Here is an 18,802-nt window from a genome sequence, read left to right on the forward strand (position 1 = left end):
TGCTCATTTAAAAGGTCTTAATAGTACTAAGACAAAGAGGGAAATGTGCCCAGTCACATTATTCTTCTCCACCTGACATGCAAAGAACATGTAACATTTCTACTATATAAAATTCTTTACTAAAGATAAAGATTAAAAATAAGGCAGTAAGTAATTTTGGAGAACACAAATACTTCTGAAAGCATGAAAGAAGTTAAATGTGTAGAAAAAATAAAAATAATTCTGTCAAAAAGTATTGTATCGCTTTAGCAGAATCCTTGCTTAATTTCCATTGAAGGGAAAATATCAAATCAGCACTGCAGAAAAATAATATTGCTGTTATGGAAGGAAATATTGATGGAGAAAACAGTTGATAAAGATCTGGTTCTTAAAATATTTAGTTTTAAATTAAGTGGGTATTAGAAGCAGATTATTTTAAGGTCAGCAATTGTGAATTATTAGACTAATCTCCTACAATTTGTATTTTAATATGCACCAGTATAAATTGCTTTCTTGGAGCCTTTCAGGGCTTTATTTGCATGTACATTTGACTTCAAGGGTCAAAGTGCAAAATGTACTATTTGAAGTTAACTGACGTTTCTCACGTGGATGTATTCCTGTTCATCAGCACCAGGTGGATGTAAAAAGTTTGTCAGTTTAACGCGACAGAATTTTCCCTGGCTTGAAGAAGGCACAGAAACCCAATTAGAAACAATAAAGGTCATCTTATGCTGTGAGGAATGTGTTTGCCATTCACATTAACCTCCTGGGTATGAGGACTGTTGCTTGTAAAATTGTCCTTTATGGTCACAACTTTTTCCAAGGACTTGTACAGATTCTGACCTATTTGCAAAACACTTTGCTGGACACTGAAATAACCTGATGAGGAGTTGTACTTTGGCATATAGCCTATAGTGATGTACAGTTGTACTTTATATCTAGGGTATGTTTTATATTCACTTTTTAATTTAACTTATCCTTTGTTTGCCATCATGTTTAATTAAGCTTGCATGCAAAATTTTTGATAAGCTGATACCACTTATGGAAATGAAGTTAAAATTCCCTTTAGTCTTGGCACTATACTATATGATAATTAAGTGATCTTAGGCAAAACCAAAGCATACCTTTATTAAAAGGAGATGGAGTTAAGACTGAGAAAATACAGCAAACCAATGTAAATATTATCCAGATTAATGATTCGGATTAAAGACCACTCAACTAAAGCAATTACAAATCATGTTGCAATGAGAAAAAATTCAGGCTACCATGTTCTAGCAGCAATATGAAAAACGTGTTGGGACTTTGCTAACTTACTTTTCTATTAGTTCTGGAATCAAAACACTACATTATAGAAAAAGATTAGGGAGACCAGTTTCTTCTTAAAACTGGGCATTTTTACATTAAAATATTTTTATGGGCTGCCAAACAATCAGAGTAAGGTTTGGAAACAAAGTGGTGAATATGCAGTGAAAACATATACATTTCTTCCTGCCCACACAGTACATGGCACCATAGGTTAATGTATTAGCCTTTCAATTATAGGGATCTTGTTCAGATAATATGTGGAATATATTTGTTTTGACAAATATATTGGTACCTACTATCACATCATCAATTATTTGGAGGTCAATAAAAGTTGTTGTAATGGGATATAGAGAAAAGCTCTTTACTTGTTAGACTCCTAAAAATGACCAGGAATAAATCCAGAAACAGAAGTCTCATGTTTTGCCTGACAATTACTCAAATTAACTGTTAATTGCTTTCTTAAGAGAATAGTTTGCAGCAGTGAAGATGTGTCCCTAAAAATATCCTTTCTATATTATATATAGAATATGCGTGTTGTCCATATATGGAGAAAATTAGAAATCTGATTTTCTCAAAATAGCCCATTCTATAATGACTCTGTCCTGTATTCTCCCTAGCTGTGGAGAATAAAACCCAGGAATCTTCAGTAGTTGAATCCTGAAAATCTTAACTTCCGTGCTGAATCCTGAGCGCAACTAGTGTCCCAGCCAATTCAGAGGGCTGTGCTTTATAAACAAAATCTGACCCTTACTGGGAAACAAACACCTTTCAAACAATGCTGTATTACCATGGAGCATAACTGCTTCCATGCTTCCATTTTATATGGACCTTTTGTAGTACAATCAGAAGTTTAAAAGATAATGGAAAGTTTAATTACAGCCACCCAAGACCGTACTTGATAGTATAATTGTCTTGTAGCAAATTGACCAGCACATCAGTTTTGTAGTCATAAATGCCACTGATGCTTTCAAACACATTTCACAATGCATTTACATACTAAAAGATCTGTGTACCTACTGAGATACTTTTTTCATCCTATGAAATCTAAGAGCACACTGCTAATAAAATGGAAAGTTTATGTGTATATAAACGAACTCTTAAAAAAATGAATTGTAAATTACTTTATTGGGTTAACTTAAACCAAATGAGCTGATATTTTGCTTACTGAACTTGTGGCATCAGATGTTTTGGAAGCAGAGAGGAATGGAAGGAAATAGAAATTCAGTTGTTGTAGTTAAATTTGTGACAAAGATAAGGAAAAAGCTCTAAGGATACGTTTAGTGCAGGTGTGAGTTTTCTTTCCTGCAAAGGAATTTGTGTGTCTTGAAGCGGTATCGGTCAAAAACAGAAGATAGGGATAAAAGACCTCAGCACAATAGGGAAGAAATCTGCTTGATCCCCTGCCTATTTAAGTTAATTAGTTAATAGCATATTTTTCCTAAAGCTTTCTTCTGATTGGTTTTGAAATGCATATATAAGGGTTGGTATGAGGGTGGGAGTCATTGAGCAAACAGGAATGTTAGAATGTTATATTGTGTTTAAATCTTTTAGAATCTGTAGAGTTTCAGTTACCTGAAACTGGTATGTTCATTAGAAGTCTTACTTTATTGTTTGGGTTTTTTTTTCAGCAATGATGTGACATAGAAGAGAAATGTTTATTATGTATTTTTCACTGATCTAAAGGGAGAAGTTTTTGTTCTGATCAAATGATTTAATAGTTTTCACAAATTTCTAAGGAGAATATTAAACATTACTGTAAGCATTTTAAAATCCTCTGTAAGAATTTAACTCATGTTTAAGAACTGTAAAAGTTTTGACAGAGAATTCTGTGTACAAAGAAGGCCAATAAGAAGTGACAGAGGAGGGCATTTCTAGAGAACTGGGTAAAGCTGATATTCAAATAAATTAGATGAAGACTGAGATTAGTGTAAGGATATTGGCATGACATTAATCATGAATAAAAATAATGGAATGGCTGAAATGGAATTGCGTTAGAAAATTATTTAGGCGTATAATATGACCAGTAATAGTTGATACAACTGTATGGAAAGATATAAGATTTTTATTTCTCTTCTTTTATTATGTGTTTAGTTTGAACTATTGATAAATTATTGAGTTTTATTGTGCCATGGTTAAGGAAAAAACTACATGTTCAGGATTGTTGTTATTCAGTATAGTTTGTCTCCCATTTCTACTGTTTGTTCTGGATATTACTTTGCAAAATCACTGCAAAAGGATAGGGCAAATTGCAAGTACCTGAAAATGAAGGAGAAGGGAAAAAAACTATATTGCTTTTCAAAGACCTGTAGATGGATTACAGATTCAGATAATATATTTTTTTCTAAAATCTGTTTGTATGTCAGCTGTGAAACATCATCATCAAAGCTGAAAGAAAAAGAAATCTTGATGTCCTGTCATAAATAAGATATCCACCAGTTATATCAAGTGAGAAAAAAAAACCCTTTGCAATATTTTCATAGATTGATAATAAAGAAATAAATTGAGAAATATCCAGATGAATCTTGTAAACTGGAAGATATTTGAAAAGAGAACAAGTAGTTATGGAGGGGTAAGGCTCTTTAATGGAGGAGCAGGTGAATTGAGAGAGGCACTGGCCAGTATCACATGGGGGAAAACAGATAAGATGGGCACTCACTAGAAAAGACTAAATGAAAGAGGGCAGTTTTCAATTAGCAGGGATAATTACTGACAGAAGTACCCTTTGCCATTTTGAAAGGGATTTTGTCCATCAGTACTTTGATAGTATCTCCTGATAGTGGTAGTGATCTTTGAATGTTGAAAATGCTGAATATTGTTTGAGAGAAAGATTTATTTTATTTAATAGAGAGCTACTTTTTTTTCAAGTGAATTATTGCACCAAGGTTACTTTTTGCTTCAATTTGTTTCAGTTTTTCTGTTTCTGTGAATATTGTTATGACTGATAGCAGCTGAACATGTTTCCTCCATACACAGAAAACTGATTTTTAAGAATGCAATTATATATTAAGAATTATGCAGATTTAATGTATTTGTATATTTTATACAAATATAATTATATATTAAGAATTAGGATTATCTACTGGGAAAAATGTAGTATTCTAGCTTGCTTACATTCTCCATTTGATTTTTTCCACATGTAATATCTTACACTGAAGTCGGTGACAAAGCTTTCTTTTCTGGTTTCATTAGAGTCAATTTTATGTTTTATAACTGGTCAATATTTACTTTTTTAAAAAAGACTTACTATAGAACAACTGTGTAACAAAAACCTATGTTCTTAGACTTGTTGACAAAAAAGAGACTAAGAAGTTAGACCTGCATATATATACTAAATTTATTTCAGTTAATTTTAAAGTGCTCAGATCATACTAGAAGAGCAGGTTACAATGATGCTTTTCCCCCAAGTAAAGGCAGCCACATCAGTGAGATTTTCTGAAGCAATAACTTTCTAATAAACATTTAGGCTGCCTTCTGTATAACTTGGCTTGTAAGCTCTGTGACACCCTAAGCTACCCCAGGTATGTGAGGTGTATTCTAAACTGTAGTTTTTGAGTCTTCCTTTTGTTAATACTAATGTGTTTTATAGTATGGGTGTGTAGTAAGAGCTACAATATTTGATAATTGTGTTTCAAAACCTGCTTGCTATATGGATTCAGTGTACAGGTATCTGTGATAAAACTTCAGGTTCAGACAGAGAATAACTATTTTGCAGTGGTCTAAAAAAAACTGTTCCTCCATCACAAATTACTGTTTACCTCTAGGCTTTTGTAATATTAGGAATAGCACAAAAAAAGGAAAATAATGGAGCCCCAGATAAAGGACACTTGTTTGCTTTGGGTATATGTTGATTGTTTTTAAGCTATACTTTGACTTTTAAATAGAAGGATAAACTTCTGTTGGAATGGTTTGTTTCAGTGAGAAAAAAATACTATTAACAGTTTTCAGGTAAAACTTTAGATGCTTATAGACAGAATTAATTAGATTTTGGGCTTTATAGATCATGAATCAAAACCCAAATTTTCTTAAGAGAACTAAAAAATTTTCCTAAGAGAGCTAAAATTTTGTGGTTAATTTCTCTGTGGACCACTTTTCTGGCTGCTTTTGCAGCAGTACATGTTACTATTAAAATAACACAAAATGTTGGTAATTTTATGTCTTTAATATTGTGCTGCTATATGGAAGGAAAAAGTTATGGTGAATACCAGTATGTAGCATGCTTTGAGCTTATTTCTATTCTCCTTTGTTAATTTTGCTGTCATGTGAAGATCTGACTCTGAGAATTCATGCCTTGATGCATATGCACCTCACGACACCTATTGTCCTTTCAGGATATATTGAAGAGAAATGGATAAAGGAAAGAAGGGTAGACTTCTGTAGTTGTTTACAGGAGACTGGTTGTCCCAGTCAAACTGGAGTTGTGGAAAACAGAACCTAACAATATTGTGGATAGTTTTGTGCTTGAGCCTAAGGAATTATTGAGGAGTGTTTTCAGTTTGCAGAACAGGAGGACTGATAAGTGGTGTGGCATAGTCATTGCTCTATTCCCTTGTTTTAAGAAGGCTTAGAGTAGTGCCAAGTAATGGTCTTGGGGAGAGCCTTATTTTTTACTGCAGGAAAAAGCAATGAAAGCTGCTTGCAGGATATATACCTTTCATAGAATATCCTGAGTTGGAAAGGTTCCATAAAGATCATCCAAATCTAACTCTTTTGAAGATGAATAATATTTTCAGAAACAAGTAACTTAGGGATGCCGGTTTTTAATGTATTTTTTAAACTATTTCCTCTACCACAGCTCTGTATGTGGGTAGTTCAGTCATTCTACTGAGATGTGGGATGCTTATCAGCCAAGTGACATGCAGACTGTAATGTACAGCAATTCTGTAAAGTGGTAGTTAAAGCTTTGTCAACAGAGTGAGCAGAGAGTCAAACTGATACTTGAGGAAACTTCAGTGCATGTAGAGTTATCCATGTGTGTGCTGCGAGAAAGAATCTGTGCTTTTAATTGAAAGACCTCCCTGTAGGAAATACTGGAAATAACTCCCAATGATAGTGAACTGCTGGGAATGCTTCTCAAGCAGAATTAACAAACTGTGTGCAGGAAATTAGGAATATCCAACCTACAAAATTGATTACTATGCTTTTTAAATTGGTAGATATAAAAAATTCAAACAAGATCCTTCAATGCTCAGTGCAGTATTAAGTTCCAAATGTTCCCTGGATTCCGTATGTCAGTTTTAATAAAATTTAAAAATACATTCTCATCACATGGAATTGACGGTTTTCTGTTTTTTGTTTTTGTTTTGGAGTATTGTGAAAACTGGGGGGAAATGCCATTCATAAGCATATGTGTTGCAAAAACATTGATCTTAGTTTATCTCACTTGAGGGATGATCACTAGCTCATGCCTATAAATGCAGTATTAAGGGTAGCTGGTATTATAAAAATTAAAATTTGTAATCTCCTCCAAACTTTATAGCTGTTTTTAGGGAAGGAGAAAGCTAAGATCTCTTCCTCCATGCAGTTTAAGGGTTCCTGATATAGTGCTGTGAGGCACAAGAATACCTCTGTATTGAAAGAATCAAATACAGCAACATCTTGCATACAATCTGTTGATCATTTGAATTAAGGGAAAGACATTATTATCATTATTTACTGATAATGAATTGATTGGCTCTGATGAGATGAAATTGTCCTTTGATTCTATTTCTCATGCAGACTTCATGGCTAAAGGTCATCTATGGATATCCCTTGAAAAAGGTGGGAATGCTTTGCTATGATACAGGTGGATGAGACTCACAAAAGCAGATTTCATCTAGGGAAGTTTGATTTTCTCTGTAGTCAATGGAGACAAAGAAGGGTCTTCTGGAGTCAAAGACACTGAAAGTTAGGTACCTTCTATTGTTAAAAAAAAGGGCAATGGTCTCTCCACTTTTTTATAAAGGAAATTAAGGGAAAGTCATCTTACAATGTGTCTTTGTGGATCTCACTCTGTTTTAAACAGCTGTGGTCTTGTATTTGCTCCAAAAGAAAGCAAGAGTGCATATCTTCCCGGTTCCTCATAGTTTCTTTGCACTGTGTGGGTAGCAGGCACTTCTTCCTCCATTTCCTTTAACCATGAGCTCTGCCATGGAGTTCTATCCTTTGGGAAATTATTTTTGTTTTATATATTCCCCTAGGAATTTTCCATTTAGTAAAGAACACTGTGTTTGGTTCATATTCTCATTGCACAGCAGGTTCTCTATAGTAGTTCTTTCCACAGGAATGCTGCTCAGTAATTCTCTCCAGTCCCATCATTTAACAACCTGCCAGCTGTAAGCTTCTTTACATGATCAGTGGAGCTCAGGAAGTTTGTTCTACACGTCATGTGAGGTTTTATCTATTTTTATATATTTTCACCATTAACTTTTGACAAGTGGCTTTAGCATCACTTTTCAGGGAATTGCTTACATGGAAACTGTCAATGCAGTCTGATTTCAGCTGTGTGGACCTGCAGTGTAAGTCTCAAATGCCATCTTTCTTTATGGACTCCTAATCAGATTCCAAGGCATCTGTTGGTAACAGTGGAAGCAGGCACTGGAGGTGGTCCTAGAAAAGATATGAATATGGACTATTCATGAATATGAATGAAAGTAGACAAATGTTTTTCTTTAAGTTCCTATCATTTTATCCATGTTGAATTTTGCCCTCATCCATAACAAATACTTCTTTCCCTCCACCTCTCCTACCCCGACAGATGCTAAAGGAAGAGAGCATTGCTACTTTTTCAGGGGATGTAACTGTATAACTTAGGTCATGTTTCTGAGCTCCACCAACTGAAAACATCAAAGTGAATTTGTTCTGATATTTGGCCAACTTATTTAGTCATCCCTCTAGACAAAACGTTTATCTGGATTTTTGGTCTGCAGTGTGGCTAGAATGTACGCTACCCAGATGTGTTTTCCTAACTTTGATGCAATGGAATAAAGGAAACATAAATACCCTTTTGAATACATCTTGTTATGGCCAGTAATAGTTGAAACTAAGTTAAAACTATTAGATTTGACTGAACTGGGGCATGAACTTCAGATGTATTACATCAGGGGAACAAGAAAAGTGTTTAAATTAAGTTGTTTTTTTTTTTTAAGGAAAATCTTTTCTTATCAGAAAGCCTATCTCAGCCAAAATCAGTAAGAGCAGTTGTTACTAATTTAGTGGGGTGCGTTTTCATGAGACTATATATTAGTGTTGAAAAGTGAGCTCTTTCCTGTTCTACATAATTGAGTGGATATGCAGTAGAATTATCCTTAAACTTCTACTCAGACAATGATGAGAGTTTTCTAGATTTAAACTAGAGAAAGTTACAAGGTTATTTATCACATTTCAGACACTGAATTGTACCTGACATTTGCTATCTCTACACTATGCTCCCCTACCTCAAGCAGCCCCACTGGGGTCTTAGCAGGACTTAAAAAGACTGTACATCTTGTCCCATCTCCTCCATAAGATCAGCTGCTTGTTAGAATAAAGGAGAAATTGAAGAATCAGTTGTTTGCATGGAAGGCTGTTATCTAAATGCATTAAGGCTTGTGCGTTTGATGGGAGGCTAATTTGTCAAAATTTTCCTTCATGGATAAAATGGCTTTCTTCTAGGAAGTAATGTTGAACTGTGAATCTTTTTGAGTGTGACTCCAAAGACTTTTAAAAAGTGAGAGATTCTTCCCCTTAACTCCAAGTGGCCTGAACTGCTTTGCTTTTCTGTCAGCATGCTAGGGTAATAGGTAGTGAGGCTAGGTCTAAAATGGGTAACTTTGCCATACAGCTCTTTTTTTTTCTATAGAGAATTGGTGTTAAACATATTGGGAGGCTTTTCATTTACTGTTTACTAGTTCTTCCATATTTTCATTCATTTTAAGGAGAAAACAACAATAAGGAATATCAGTGTAACTTGTAGTTGTCATACTGCAAGTAGGTAAAAAGTCATATTTCCAAAGACATGAGAGAAGGACTTTTTCCATTACTGCCAATTGTGAATAATTTTTGTGACATTTATCAAAGACTAAGGGATTATAAGTGCATCATTAAATACTGTGTTTTGAAATGAAAGTCAGAAAGCCATTTAACTTCAGCTATGTTTAGAAGTGCAGCAGGAGAATGACATAGAATGTTATGCTGAATAGTAAAGTTTCACTCCTGTGAGTATGTATGTGCATATATAATGGTACACTTACTTTTTTGAAACTAACCCATAGCCTGTGATGAGACAAGACTTACTTCATTAGAACAATCCTCAGATAAAATGATTTTTACACTCTAAAATAATCAATTGGTTTGTGGCTCATCTTATTTTGAACATAAATGAAACAGTTTTTGGAATGAATATTTTCTCACTTTGTTTTTTTTTTTTTAATTTTTTTTTTAATTTTTATTTTTATTTCTGCCTAAGTTCTAAATTTTATGGTTAACTGGCAGAATGCACTGCCTGAGTTTATTGTGTGGCTAAGGCAGGTGTGCAGGTAAAAAAAACTGCACCTGGTTGTGTACCTGTAGGCTTTTTTCCTTGTGAATTAGCAGGGTATTTCAGGCGGGAATAATTTTCTTAATTCTTCACTTTGACAAAAGAGAGAAGGTGCAATTCCAGGTGTGCAGAAGAATGAGTATCATTGGCCATTATCTGCAGCACAACTAATTTGATAACCTAAAAATATATGTTCTTTTCATCAACACCTGAAGATTTGCTGTTGAACACATTATAATGTTATTTCAGGGTTTTTTTGGTGGTTTTTTGGTGTTTTGTTTTTTTTTTTTTAATTTTTTTTTTTATTTTATTTTGCTTTGTTTCTGTAGATCGAGGGTTCCAGGCGGGGATGATGCTGGGGGACACAAGGCAGATGACAGACTTTAGACCTTATTGGCATAAGAGATTTGATAAACAAAATATGATAAGCTCTTTGCTGCTTCATTATTAGGTTAAGCCTGCCTGCTGTGTGACTTGGCAGTAGGATATTTTTGGTCTTTCAATACTTGTCTTCCTCCCAGAAAATGAAACTACCCCACTGAAAATAATCATACCTGTATGGCAGTACTGTTGACTTAGAAGTTAGAAGTTTAATGTCACATGAAGTAGGATGCAGTTCATAAAAGTTTTTTTGCTGGGTATTGTGGTGAAGCAAGCATTAATGTGGTCTGTGCTGAATTTCATCTGTGGAGAAACAGAAGAGTTTTCTTTGTCTGAAATTTATTGTTGTAGCACCTTGAATGAACAATGAATTTTTACTTTCCTAAATGATGCAATTATGCTTTTGAAACATTTTTTCCCCTAATTAATCCACTAAGACTAGAACTTAAATATCTTTGCTTAATTTTCTTCAAGGTTTATAGACTGTGTTTTTTGACTGAGTTTTACAAAACCTGCATTTCCTATGTTTTGAAATGGTTATGTCTCTTTCAGTAGAAAAAGAATACAAGACATTATGGAAAACTTGTAATTCAAAGTATTCATGCAAGCAATTCATGTATGATGACCTTTGCACTATGTCTCGGGAAGCTTGTTTTATTTCCAGATGTACTGTCATGTGTTCTCAAGATTTTACTAATAACAGAGAAAGTCTCAAAATAAGTGTCTCAAAATAGAAAAGTAATTTTAATGAGAGAGGTCCTGAAATTAGTGTTATAGTTAAATCTGAGCTTCTAATTAGCCTGCCATCCATTTTCTTTGATTTCTATGTTTGGAATTTGTTTCCAGAATGTGTAGTTTTAATTTAATCATTCTTAGTCTTACTTTTACTCTTAGACACTGTATTAGTCAACTACAATGTTTTTTAATCACTTAAAATTACATACTAGCTCCACCTGAATGTGGAGTTCTGGAATTTTCTTCAGTTAATTCAGTATAAAGCAGAAGTGCCAAAATTGCAAGTGGGATTGGCAGTGGCTTGGAATTCAGGTTAGAACTTCTCTATCTTCAATTGGCTTGCTGATTTGTTTGACGTTGTTATTTTTATTGTTAAAGGTCTCAGAATAGAATTTGGTGGAATAGCTTTGTGTTCATTTATACAGAGGGGAAAATATCTATATTATATTTTACTTGGATTTGTTCTTATTACTCTTTTCAAGATGTATTTGTCAACACATTTTTGTTTTTCATTATTACAATAAGGTATAGCTATGAAATGTGTTTTACAGTGTACTTTCTGGGAAGCAATAATTTGTGGATTTATTCTAGATTTCTAAAACTACTCTCATTATGTGATATCTAACATGCTGCAAATGCTTTTTTCCCCCCACTAGGTGCTCATGACTGATGACAGTGAGAGTAGTGGTCTTTGACAGGATGAAATCCTGCCTTTACTGAATGATGCAGTGCTCCCACTGGCATTAATGAATCCTTAATTTAACCCATAGGGCTTCACTGTACATTAATTTTTGCAGAAGCACAATCTGATGTCTTGATTTCTTGGTCATCTGTAATTTAATTGCACTGATAGGCAATTAAAATTTTACAGGTTGAGTCTCCTGTTTTTTAAACTGTTTGTTTAGGTCCAAAACTTATTTAAACACACAGTTGAAGCATACAACTTTAACTGTTTAAATTTTTTTTCTTTTATTGTAAAGTTTTTTTGGTCATCATTATATAATGCCATGTATTTTGTGATACAGACCAAGCTCTCCACCTCTCTGTCTCCATTTAGCTCATGTTTGGCTGTATTTTATATACATTCCTGCCAATTCAACCACAGCTTCACAATGAAACTCTGTCTTTCGCATTCATTGACTATCACAAATTCTGTGACATATCTGTGTGCTATTTAGCACATCTCTTTGCCTAAATAGAACTTTTGTTTTGAAGGGTTAAGTAAAGGATTCATTGTAACTCACTGTGTTCTTGGGTTTGATGTAATTTGTAACAGATGTTACTTCACTTGGATAAGGTACTAATTTTATAACTCCGCTTTTAAATTTGGATTTTATAATGCAGAGCTTATTTTTAAATGTATTGCAAAGTATCCTCTATATTTTGGAACATGTTTGTAGCTTAATTTCAAGAATTTTTTCCCCTCCATCTTGGTATTTAATAGTTGTACCAAATAAGAATTGGTTACTTTTACTCACTGTTGCAATTTCTCACACTCAAAACTGCCTTCAGTCCTTACCTGTGGATAGACCATTGACAGGAGGTGTCAAGTATTTAAATAATCATCTTTGCATTGTTGTTATTGACCATATTAATTCATCTGGTATCTCAAAGATGGTAAACCCTTAAAAAAACCCCAACCAAACACAAAAAGCCAATAACATATGAAAAAAGAGACTAATATAGATAAGTATATTAATCAAGTTAAAATAACCTTAACTGTAATGCTTACTGCAGATGGGACATCAGAGACAAAAGGAATTCCTCATTTCTGTTCCCATGGCTTTACACAAGGAAGCTCAGTTAAGGATGGGCAGCAGTATAAAGATGTGTTTAAATAAGCAGTAAACTGGCAACAGAGATGGGAACAAGCAAGTTTTTGCCACTACAGTAGTGTTGCTATGACAGAAAAAAAATTAAAATTGATTTATGCACATGAAGAGCTGCATGTTTAGAATCAAAGGAATATGAATTTCTTACTTTAATTAGAATGTACTAATTTAAAGTAACCAGGTGGTCTTCATGCTTGGATTTTACTGGAAAAGTTGTTTATATACTTAGTACAGACAAAATAGAAAATTCTATGGAACAGGGTGGCATTGATCTATCAGGGTTTTAATTTGGGTTTAAATGTGTTAGTAATCAAGTACTCTTGGATAATGCACTCAGGTGTCTGGGGTTCTAAACTCACTAAATATTTTGCAGTAATTTTCAAAAATAACTCTATTCAGATTATAATGGTGTAGATAAAAGCTGGAGAAAGAGACTTCTGAAGAAGAAGCCTATTTTCTTATTAAGTATTCTGAAGAGGAAAAATTAAAAAGCTGGAGATATTTTTTCCTTTTGAACTGACCATATTTATACTACTATGCTGCTGTATAGCTGAAATTATATTTACTTTATCCCCAAAGATTTTCTTACTGACATCATTATCACTAGTTCCTAAAATGAAAGAATTAAAATAAATGATGCAGCATGATTCTCTGTAGCAATGATCCACTCCCACTTTGGTTTTGTGTAAGACACAGCTTTGATACTAGTGAAGTTTCAAAAGAGGGTTCTGAATGTAAACAGTGCATACGTTTGGCTCTTGTGTTTGAGTTGACTGTCATCAAAATGTGCAGCCTTTGTTATGCTTGTAGACAGTATTGCTTTGTGGCCAAATCCAATTTAGAAAGGTGCAGTAGAGCTGTTAGTGATAATTCTGTCTTGGAAGCAACAGAAGAAAACAAAACCACACAGCTTCCCTGACAGCCCTCAGTATTTTCTTAATCTAACTCTTCTTGTTTCTAGAGGGACAGACTGCTATAGTAATTACTTGTGTGAATTTCATGTTCATCAAGTGAGGCAGTAGATTTTCAGGAGGTAGCTGTGTTCATCCAGATAAAGCATGGGTCGTTATGTTGCCATGTCTTTTGTCTCTGCTGTCTTCTCTCATCAAGGCCATGTTGAGCTTCACTTGAAAGTCGAGTATTTGGCGTCTAGTGAATTGATGCTTTGTTGTCATCATGGTGGTCCTGTGCCACAATTTAAAGAGCTGCAGTCATGATTAGCACAAGCTGAGACATTCTCATAAGGGTCAGATAATTGTGGCCTGGTGTACTTAATCCCAACGTGCACTCTCATGTCGCCACTGCTGCGCTGTGGGAACGCCATGGCGTTTAGAAGTGCTCCCTTGTGACAGGGACATGGTTATTCTTCCTGGTGACAGAGTGTTCGATAAAGATCACCCTCTGACATTGATATCTCTGCCTGCATTCCATAAAGCTTTAGTCACCTGTCAAAAGCTCTGTGCACAATGGCTGTTGAGTGAGATGGTCTGCACAGGGAATCAGGCTGCTAATCACTATTTCTCTATCTTGGAAACTACCTTGAGACTTGCCTGTTTAAAAAAACCAAAAAGTTTACTCCTAGAGTAAGGGTATTAAGAATATAATGTATTGAGGTAAAAAAAGGGGCTTGTAAGAAAAAAAACATATTTGACTTCAAATGCTTACACATCCTATATGATTTAAGATATATGATGGAGGCTTCTTAAAACCACACAAAAAATAATTTGATCTTATTTTAGATTTGGCAACTGCATTGTATTTCCTTCTCTAAAATCGGGAAAAGGGTGAGACTAGTAGTAAATGCCCTGTGTCAATAGCAACACAGAAGCCATAATTAGCATTTCTCAGGTCTCCATTTCTTCCTGCTTTATATTCATTAGCAATCTGCTTTATGAAGATTAATTCTGCTTAAAAATAGTTGAAAGGGGCTGGATCAATTAACTTGCTTGAAATAAATTATTCTGAAAAATAATTGCCAGACGAGACCTGTGAGCTTCATCATTCCTGTGTTCATTTCAGAATAATTAAATTTCCAATGTTATCTTTCTTATTGTAACAAAATTTTCGTACAAGAGTTGCTCATAAGTGCTATGGGTGACATGTAAAGAGATTCTCTATTCCTTATACACAAAAATTCTATTTCTTCATACTTCATTTCTGCTAAAAATAAAGTTACTTAAAAATTCTGGAAGCTGAACCCAATGTATTAAGAACTAGATGACAGTAAGACTAGTTGGCTAATTTTTTACCAGTTGTGAATAGCTGTTTTTTGACTTCTTCTGTTTAAACAAAAAAAAAAGAAAGCCAAATTAGCTGTCATTTTTCCTGTTCTCCATTTTAGGGTATGGCATAAAATCTGGCAGAGATTTTAGTCCCAGTGGTGTTAGGGACGCCAAGAAAATATACTGCCAACACAAAGGAAGCTCCCGGGAACTTCATGCTCATTTCTTGCCCTTTACTTTTTCGAAGTTTTCTTCAACTTCCTATCCAGCTAAGAAGAAAGTGTTTTGTATTTTTTGAATTGTATTTGTATTTTTTTTGTATTATTAGAATAAGCCTGGGAGAGTCATTATTACAGTTATTATTGCCTCAAGAAATTTGTCTGCATGTACAAGAGTGGGCTGTGTTGCAAGCCTTTTTTCAAGAGGCATAACTAATTTTGAAGTTATTGCTGGATGCTAAACAATGCCCTTAAAATAGCTTACATTACCACTAATGATGGAGAACTCTGTCTGGTTTTAAAACTTGCATCAGCATTAGTTTACAGTTTTCACATGCTTGACATCTTACAAGACCTACTTAGCAATGAAGTGAGCATGGAGAGACACCTTTCTGCTTGAACACTTAAGGCTAAAAACATTGAGAAATGTTCTATGCTTGGAAATTATTGAAGTCAAATCTTTGTTATAGTGTTGGGGTCTGAAGTTCTCAAGCTTATTAAAAAAAAATCTGGATTTCAGCTCTACCATTGCAGCTGTGAATATGAAATTTAGTAAAAATATTAAACATTATCTTTGTTTAGAGAGTAATTCCTTATTTTTTTTTTACAATATGCTTTCATAGTAACTTAACTGGCCTTTAGTTTTCTGTATTTTCATGTAGTGGAGCGGAGTAGGAGTCTGTTCAGAAAAAAAATTAAAATAATATAATTTAAAAGCAAGTTTTGATCAGTTATAAAAATATATGTTCAATATTGTATTTCCACACTATTTCAGTATCTCTTAAATATTTCCTGCATCAGATACTTTCCTATCTTTCATAAATTTTAGAAAGATAGTTTGAAAAACTTATTTTTAGTTTTCTTTGTGTGAAAGCTTTGTGATATTAAAGAAGGAGAAAGAAAAATGTTAAGTAGGCAATGATAGGTCTTATGCATTATAGATGGAGTTTTTACTTAATAGTTTCCAGTTGGTTTAAAATCTTTGTATGTAAGTTACATTTGAGACTGTCAGTTGCAATGCATTTTCCTACCCATCCTGTGAAAAAGTGAGACAGGGAGAGGTTTTCTTTTTTTATAAGATTTTATATCTATTTAGAAAGATGATAAAAAAGATATTAAACAGATTGAACAGCTACTCTGAGAACTGAAAACAAAAATGGGAAATTATGGAGAAATCATGACTGAGTCTGAAGAGAGTAGGATCTCAGATTGCAAAGGATACAGATTCTTTAGGTTCCTCAAATATTACAAAATATAAATAGAGATGTTCAGGTGAAAATAAAATGATTAAAAATATGAATGTCATGTTGTTAAAACGTACTCATTCCTAAATTCTGCAAGTGTTTGAATGAAGAGCCCCAGAATACTTCTAAAATTTTTAGCTCATGTCCTGGGAGATTTTTAGAGTAATTTTACTCCATGAGAAAAGATTTTCCTTTGTTTCCTCCTCCTATCAAGTATTTACTGTGTAACCATGTATTGTCAAGCAATCTTTAGTCTTGAGGCTTTTTTAAAATTACTATGTCTGTGCGTGCCTACATTATAGTGTAGTAATTCATATTGTATTGTCCTGTGTCCTGGATATTCCAGATCTCAGAAGGCTATATTGGGTCACTTTGCCTGTTAACAGAATAATTAGTACTTAGAAGTGGTTTTTTTTCCCCTCCTTGTTTTTTCTGCAAGTGTAAAGTAGAACTTGTATATATGCAATTACCTGAAGATTTAATTACTATGTTTCAGTGACCTGCAATGCTTAAAGACTTTGCTTCTCTTTTAGAAACTTAGGTCTACCACTTTTATAAAATTTGCCTTATATTATTGTGCACGAGAGCTGTAGAATTTTGTGCCAAAGAAAAACTTTAAATAGTTGTTAAGTGTTTTTATGAAACTACTTTCAAAATAGGTTATGGACTTGGTGCATCAGGCATTGTTTGGGAGTACTGTGATATTTGTTTTACACCTAGAGCCTGTGAAAAGGTGAGCATCTCCTTTGTTCGTTGTTATAAAATGGGAAGAAAACCTCTCCTAAAATGAAGGCTCCATAAGGTAAAAGGCCATGTCAGTTACTTCTCTTTATGCTATTTGCGTTTCTGAAGTATGTAGGAGAGTGTCAATTGAAATATAGTGCGGAGTTTATGAATGGGAATTTATGAATGACTCTAGAAAGAAGCCTTTGCTGTGTAAGTGGGGTTCAAGTAGTTGTCACACAAGGGTAACTCTACTTGCCTGGATCTTCAGCAAAATAGGGTACGGGTAGCTTGCCAGGAATTTTGAATTGTACTATCCCAATTGGTGATGACATTATAGGAAGCATACCAGTGAATGAGCACACCTCATCAGCATGTTAAATTAATATTCATTCATTGTTCTTTCCACATTTTCAGTTGTATATTGGACAGGAAAAGAGATTAGATATTTGAAGGCCTCTGTTATACTGAGAAAGATTTTACTGTTGTTGCTTGTCTCAGAATGATGAAGCTGTATGATGCATGAAATTACTGGTTACATGGGTCAGAGACATATGATGTAGGTTGCTACATAGTGTGCTGCTTATCAGATGGCTTTGTCACCCATAACTCTTGGAAAGTACTGTGATGTGGAACTTGACCTTTTGTAGAACATGAGGTGTGGAAAGCATCAAGGCTTTGGTCAGAGCAAACTGAATGCCAACAGAGATGCATCAGGTGACATGTCAGTCAATGATATCATTACTATTCTTTGACCAAAGTTTGGTATGTTGGTTTTCACTGCTTGGGATTAATTTCTAGGTTCTCCTTCACGTGGTTAGCTGGTTTTTTTTTGTTTGTTTATTTTGTTACTTGGCTCTGATTTATGTAGTGTTTGGACTCATGGGTGTCCTGTGGGTTCTCTGCTTTATTTGGAAAGATTACATTTTAAAATCTAAAACAAAAGCTATCAACACATTTTGTTTGAAATGTTTCATATTTATAGTTCCCTAAAATTCTGTTTTCTTTATCTTCCCAGTCACATGGGAGCTTGGAGGGAACACACATACATCTCTAATGCCAGCATTGCAGATTAAAAATAGTTTTCCTCCACCAAATGCTAACAGCTGGTTGGCTCTCTTTCCCTGCTGAAGATGCATCATATAGTATTTTCGTTTTCCTGCCGTTGCCAAAATGTTAATGGATCAGGCTCTGCAAGTTATACTTTGTAAATTCTGTTGTAATACTAGTTACACTTAACTGCATTTCTGTGAGGCTTTTCACAACTCCAGTCAAGCACTTATTACCCTGTCTTGAAGATAAATAAACAGAAAATGATTGAGAGAGGTGCTTTGTGTTGATTTAAATAACAATCAGATAATCAATGCTTCTGTAAACCAAGTGTTGTTTGGGTAACGTGGAGATGTAATGGCACTCCTGAGAACAGGTCTTCTAAGTTGTGCTCCCCTGGGATGAACCCATAACCTGTATACCCTTCCTTTACTTGAAGTACGCCAGTGCAAATACTGTGGAAAGTCTCTTGTCATATTGACATTACAGCAATTGCCCATTGAAAGCACTGTCATCCTCTCTTTTCACCAGAGATGGAAAATATCTAAACATTCTATTTCAAGAATTAAGACATTAATAGCAATATTTTTTGAAATACATATTTTTCAATGCTGTGAGT

The 18,802-nt window shown here is 34.3% G+C and overlaps 1 protein-coding gene across 4 annotated transcripts in view; it reads left to right on the forward strand.

The window, feature by feature from the left end:
* The window catches only part of BBS9 (Bardet-Biedl syndrome 9), a 299,597-nt gene that overhangs the window by 110,469 nt on the left and 170,326 nt on the right, over nucleotides 1-18,802 (forward strand). The gene's annotated exons all lie outside the window — the stretch shown is intronic.

The sequence above is a fragment of the Vidua macroura genome, chromosome 1 (genome assembly GCF_024509145.1).
Source record: "Vidua macroura isolate BioBank_ID:100142 chromosome 1, ASM2450914v1, whole genome shotgun sequence".
In the NCBI taxonomy this organism is placed as follows: Eukaryota; Metazoa; Chordata; class Aves; order Passeriformes; family Viduidae; genus Vidua; species Vidua macroura.